Here is a 5,417-nt window from a genome sequence, read left to right as displayed (position 1 = left end):
GCACGAGGGGGGAAAATGTCTCCGAGAAGGAAACACAAAAAAACTCTTTTGTGAAGAAAGCCTAATGTACATCCCATGTTCATGCTTTTTAAGAGGGATGAAAGGCTTTTCCTCCTCAAAAGAATGCCACAATAATGAATGTTAAGGCACTGGTCTTAAACACAGACCAGTGGCCTTGTGCCTCTGTGCATTTGCTTATTACTTCAGTCTGGTACAACTATTTTGATTCAAGGGGACCACATTAGCAACAGAGGAGAAAAAAAATCATGTATGAAAACAGCAGCTCTTTTCAGCACAGGCTCTGAAATCCATGCATACTTTTATTGCAGGATGCTGTATGTATCATTGCTATTGTTACCCTATGTTGCTGACAAAAACTGAAGCACAGAAAGCCTAAACATGGGATTTTCTGAAGCACAGCATCGACTTAACACCCAATGGTAAAATTCACCATGATTTCAGTGAGATATTCACAAGCACCTAGCATTGGTTTATCTCCCCCTCTTAAGAAGGCACTGATTAGAAATTTAAAGATTGTGGAAACACCAGTGAAAATATGCATTGTTAAACTTTAAATATCTTATACAAAAGGTTATATATTTTTTAGTTCTAGATCTTTTTGGGGAAAGGATGATAGGATTTCAGTAGATTTTTTCAAGGGAGGATATATTGATAACTTATACAGAGATATTATGATAGATAGTTTCAGTAATAGTCCTCTTAATTTTCAACCTATACTCTTCCTTGCTTTTTTTTTTTTTAAACTGTTGCTGCTCATTGAGAAGAGCTATTTTCCACCCCATAAGAGCACCTAACCAATAGAGGAGACAGGGTCTAATTTTCAAAAGTAACCTAGAGTCCACGAGGCATTAACATTTCTAGCCTGCTTAAGCACTTTTTTTCCATAAGCCAACCTGGTCTTTACTTGCATCTCTAGACTAAAGTACCTTAGAAAAACTGGAGCCTAGGAGATTAAGTCCTACTGAATTTCAAGAAGCCTGGGGTTCATAATTTCAAAATCCTAGATCTGCTCATGGGCAGGTAAAGGGGGTTGGCAGATGATGTGGTACATCATTGCATATAACACATTTTTCTCCAGGTAAAAAGAAACTAGCAATTTTACTAATATGCTAAGGGCCTGGGGGTATATTATTCAACTTAAGATCAAAGCAGAAACTAATATAACTTTACTGAATTATGTGATTTGCTATATTGTACATCTTGTATTAAAACACTACACACTAGGCAAAAGCAATTACAAAAAGTATTGTTTCTTTAGTCTTGTACTCATTAGAACTAAATCATGTACACCCCTCAGATTCATAAAACAAAAATCAAGCCATATGGAGCATCTTTATAGTCCATCCAATACTTTACTGAAAGATATTTCCACACCTGAGTTAATGTTTTAGTTAGACTTAAAAACAGTCTGTAGGGCTGTGAAATAGGTGCTATATTCCTAGGAGGAACTAAGAGGCAGCAGAATTGCAGAGGAAAGAATAGCTAGATTAGTGGAACATTATTACCTTCAAAAAAGGAGAGGGTCATTCACACCTGTGGAATGAAGAGTTTGCAGGAATCAGGTAGATTGTAATGATCTATAAAGTCAAGCAACTCCCTCGCTGCTGCTCGAATAGAAATGCTACTACCACTGCCAAACAGTGGGCACGTCTACACATTGACGAAAGGAAGTAATAAAACATGGCTCCGTAGCAACATCACCATACAGCAGCGTGTAGACATGCCCGCTGTCTGGCAGTAGTAGCAGCATTTCTATTCAGGCAGCAGCGAGGGAGTCGTTTGACTTCATGGATCATTACAATCTACCCAGTTCCTGCAAACTCTTTGTTCCACTGGTGTTGCTGACCCTCTCCTAAAGCACAATGCAGAATGGGTGGTTACTGCACTGTGCATGTGGCACATGGGTAAATGTTGCTGCTACATCACTGTAGCATTGCACTATACCCAGGGAGCATGCCACTATAGTGGCATAGCTGGCAATCATGTGTGGATTCACTTGATAGCTATGTTGCTGTAGTGCACCATACAGTGACATGTAGATGCTCCCAGTTTGTTTTAAACTTTGGGCAAACCAGGAATGAAGGGGGGGTGGGGGAGGTGAAACTGTACCACTGGACTCAAATGAGGCTCAGGTTCTTGTGTTGCTTATACCATTAAGACACTTTCCTCTTCAGTCTTTTCCTTGAGTGATTACAATTAATTTAAAATCCAGCAATTCTGGCTCAAGTTAGTAGCCCAGATTGTTCCTGGTAACATATTTCACTTTCATTTTATACATCCATCTCAACCATAGCTAGTCAGGATTTTGGTTTTAAGTTTTAATTAAGAAAACATCTATTGAAAATAGACTTTTAATTGGTTTTGACACATTTTTCAACTTTAAAAAAAATTGAGAACTTTTTAATGTCTAAATATTTTGCTCAACATTATGTAAAAAGAAAAAATAATACAGTTTTCCAGCTTAAAATGTAAGCTAGTAATCCAACAGAGAGAGTAAAAAAGTCAAAACAAGTTTCAAAATGATCAAAACTTAATATTTTGATTGAGCCAGAATGATTTCCCCCAGATGTTCAGTTCACAAGTTTTATGAGATTGTAAAATGTTCTTATCTTTGGCTTTTCATTGCAGTTAATCACAAAAATTCTTTGCAGAATAAGAAACCCCTTCTATCTAATAAGAATTAGAGTTCTATCCATCACTAATTCTTATTCACAAGAAAACTTTTACCTCTCACTTGTGCTTGCTTGGTTTCTTCAATTTCTTTCCGCACAGAAATTACCCAAGGCATCAGAAACATCCAGTCATAGAAGAGAGACAATTAATATTCTATCTACTGTATTAGTGATGCACTCAACACCACAAAGGCTTGATTTTTCCTTTGTAGATTTTCCGGTCATCTTTCTCATACAATATTCTCCAAAATGTTTCATAGTTCCATTTTTGAGGACTTTCATAAGGATTGTATCACCTACTTTTCACGCTGCTAATAACTAATTTTGCTGTAAGTCTAGGGGAAATATTTAGGTATCTTTTTAACAATGCAAAAAGGTTTTTTTTTGGGGGGGGGGGGTTAAACCATCCCATAAATCAAGAGTGACTGGAGGGATTTTGCTCAAAGTTTCCAAAAAAAAATCACCTCTGGGCAGAAGCCAAGCCTGAAGAATTTCAGCCTAAAAAGAGAATGTTTCAGAAGTTATGAGCTTGTGAAAACAGGGGTTATTATGGAAATTGTTTTTTACTACCATAATAATAACACCACGAACAGTGTCTGCTGCAATATATAATATTATCAAGCTCTTGTCAGCATTTAATAGATCTCTTAATTAACTGCTGCAGAGCAACGTGGCAACATTTTATTTTTAAGAAAACTTTTGGGAGTTGCAGATTTTTAAAGCATTTTTAAAAATTCGTCTCTCTGAGAACCTTAGTAAAGTTCACAGAATAGACTAAATACAAGACACAAGTGTGTATCTTGTTGGCATTGCTTAATGAGAGCATTTCTTTTCTGTTAAACTACATAATCCAGAAACAACAATAATGTTTGGGTTGGCTATAAGCCAGACATTTTGAATCTGAATTTAACTCTCCCAATCTTGGGTGCTATTTAGAACCACAACTTGGTTCAGCTTATTATAAAGCTGGTATCTGCAAAACATGGACCTGGACTCATGTTTGACTTTTGAACCTTCACCCACCATCCCTAAGTTTCATGGTTTGTGACTGGTTTCCATCTTCAAGATAACGGTTTACAGTCAGATAATGTTCTGCTGCCTCCCAACCTTGGGGTGCAGAGGAGCCATGCTTAATACAGAGGAGCATGTGCAGGCCCAGAGGAGGGTCAAAAAGCTATGAAGTAAAGGCAAGAGTGGGTGGTGTTCCACCTTAGCACCTCTGATCCTGAAGCTTGCCGGGGACTGAATGGTCTCTTAGTGCAACTTAGAGTGACCTCAAGGCTACTCTAGGCTTTGCCTAGTGGTCTCAAAAGGGCCACTGCGATAACAGAACAGAGCACTGCAGGATCCTGACCCCACTCTTCTCACTAAAAGGACACCTCCCTTGTGTGATATAGGACTGGACTGGCTATATTAGCTCCATGCCAATGCAGGAGTCCCTTACATCTGGGGAAACCCAGCTGGGAACTATGCCATTTAAGTTTGCTTTTCAGGGCCAGTGACATCAAAGCAGACTTAATGGGGAAGAGGATATGCCTCCCACATTTTCCAAGGATCTGTTCTATGAAGAAATTATACCAGTTGTAGGGATAGCATGAAGATTGCCGTTCTTTTTAGTACCTTTATATCACCCACACTGAGGACACTACAGAGTGGGCATACTGCTAAAGAGAGGGGAGAAAGGGGTTTTCAATATCCTTTTAGTCTCAGCCGGAAATGGATTATGTCCTGAGCCAGGGAGTCAGAGATAAGGATTTTGCTGCAGCATTACAGAAAGGGGGCATAAAAGTACTCAAGGCAAATAGATACATCCCAGCTACTCTCTTACACTACCAAGCATATGCTAGGTAATATTATATAACAGTAGCATTTAAAAGCCCCACTGCGCTAGGAGCTGTACAGGCACACAGAAAGAAACAACTGCTGACCTGCAGAATTTGCAGTCTAAATAGGTAGGGCAGACACAGGAGAAACAGAAGCACAGGGAGATTAAATGATTTACCCAGGTCACTCAATTTCTCAAGTCCAATATCCAACTCATCAGACCATAGTTTCCTTTTGCCAGAAGGCTGAAATCTCTCTCCAGGTACAGGAAATGCCCATGGATTCAGCAATAATGAGCACCAGGAAACATGCAGAGACACCAGGCCAGGAGATGTAGTGCTTGGGTAGTTCCTGCATGTGAGTTCAGATGATTAGACAACTAAGTCATTCTGTAATGAATTACTGCTTGTTTCCATCTGGCAGCTTGTAGTGGTAAATCATGTCATAATTTAAAAGTCAGGACTGGTTACACTTTAATTACTTCATGGTTGTCAGGTACTTACTTGGACAGCAAAAGCTTCAGTAGTATTACTACTCAGCTAATATAGCACTGACAATTCCTCAGATAAACTCTTATTCTGAAATAACCTGTCTGCTCTGTTCCACTTCCTACAGCTGCATCATTACCCTGGTTAAGGGCATGAGTGACAGGTGTAGTAGCTTGCTTTTCTACGCCCCTTCTCTGCTACAGAAATGACACAAATCCTCCCAGCACTGCAACCTTGTTGAGCATTTATACATCCCTTTGATAATGCTGATTGCTGAACAGCTGCTCTCCCTCTTCAAAGATTAGTTTGTTTTCCTAACACAATTACTGCCACCTGGCTCTGTTTTCTACAAGGATCAAGTCTGAATAGAGATAAAGAGCTGATAAGATCTAACACTGCTACCAAACACTTA

The 5,417-nt window shown here is 39.1% G+C and overlaps 1 long non-coding RNA gene across 1 annotated transcript in view; it reads right to left on the bottom strand.

The window, feature by feature from the left end:
- Nucleotides 1-5,207, bottom strand: part of LOC102370697 — a 24,746-nt gene extending 19,539 nt beyond the window's left edge. Inside the window, exon 1 of the long non-coding RNA XR_323125.1 lies at nucleotides 5,021-5,207. This is a non-coding gene — a long non-coding RNA (uncharacterized LOC102370697). The remainder of the gene's footprint in view (nucleotides 1-5,020) is intronic.
- Between the last annotated feature and the right edge of the window lie 210 nt (nucleotides 5,208-5,417).

Source organism: Alligator sinensis, unplaced genomic scaffold, assembly GCF_000455745.1.
Source record: "Alligator sinensis unplaced genomic scaffold, ASM45574v1 scaffold31_1, whole genome shotgun sequence".
Taxonomy (NCBI): domain Eukaryota; kingdom Metazoa; phylum Chordata; order Crocodylia; family Alligatoridae; genus Alligator; species Alligator sinensis.
The sequence above is the reverse complement of the archived record's forward strand: the minus strand, read 5'-3'. Positions and strand labels throughout refer to the sequence as shown.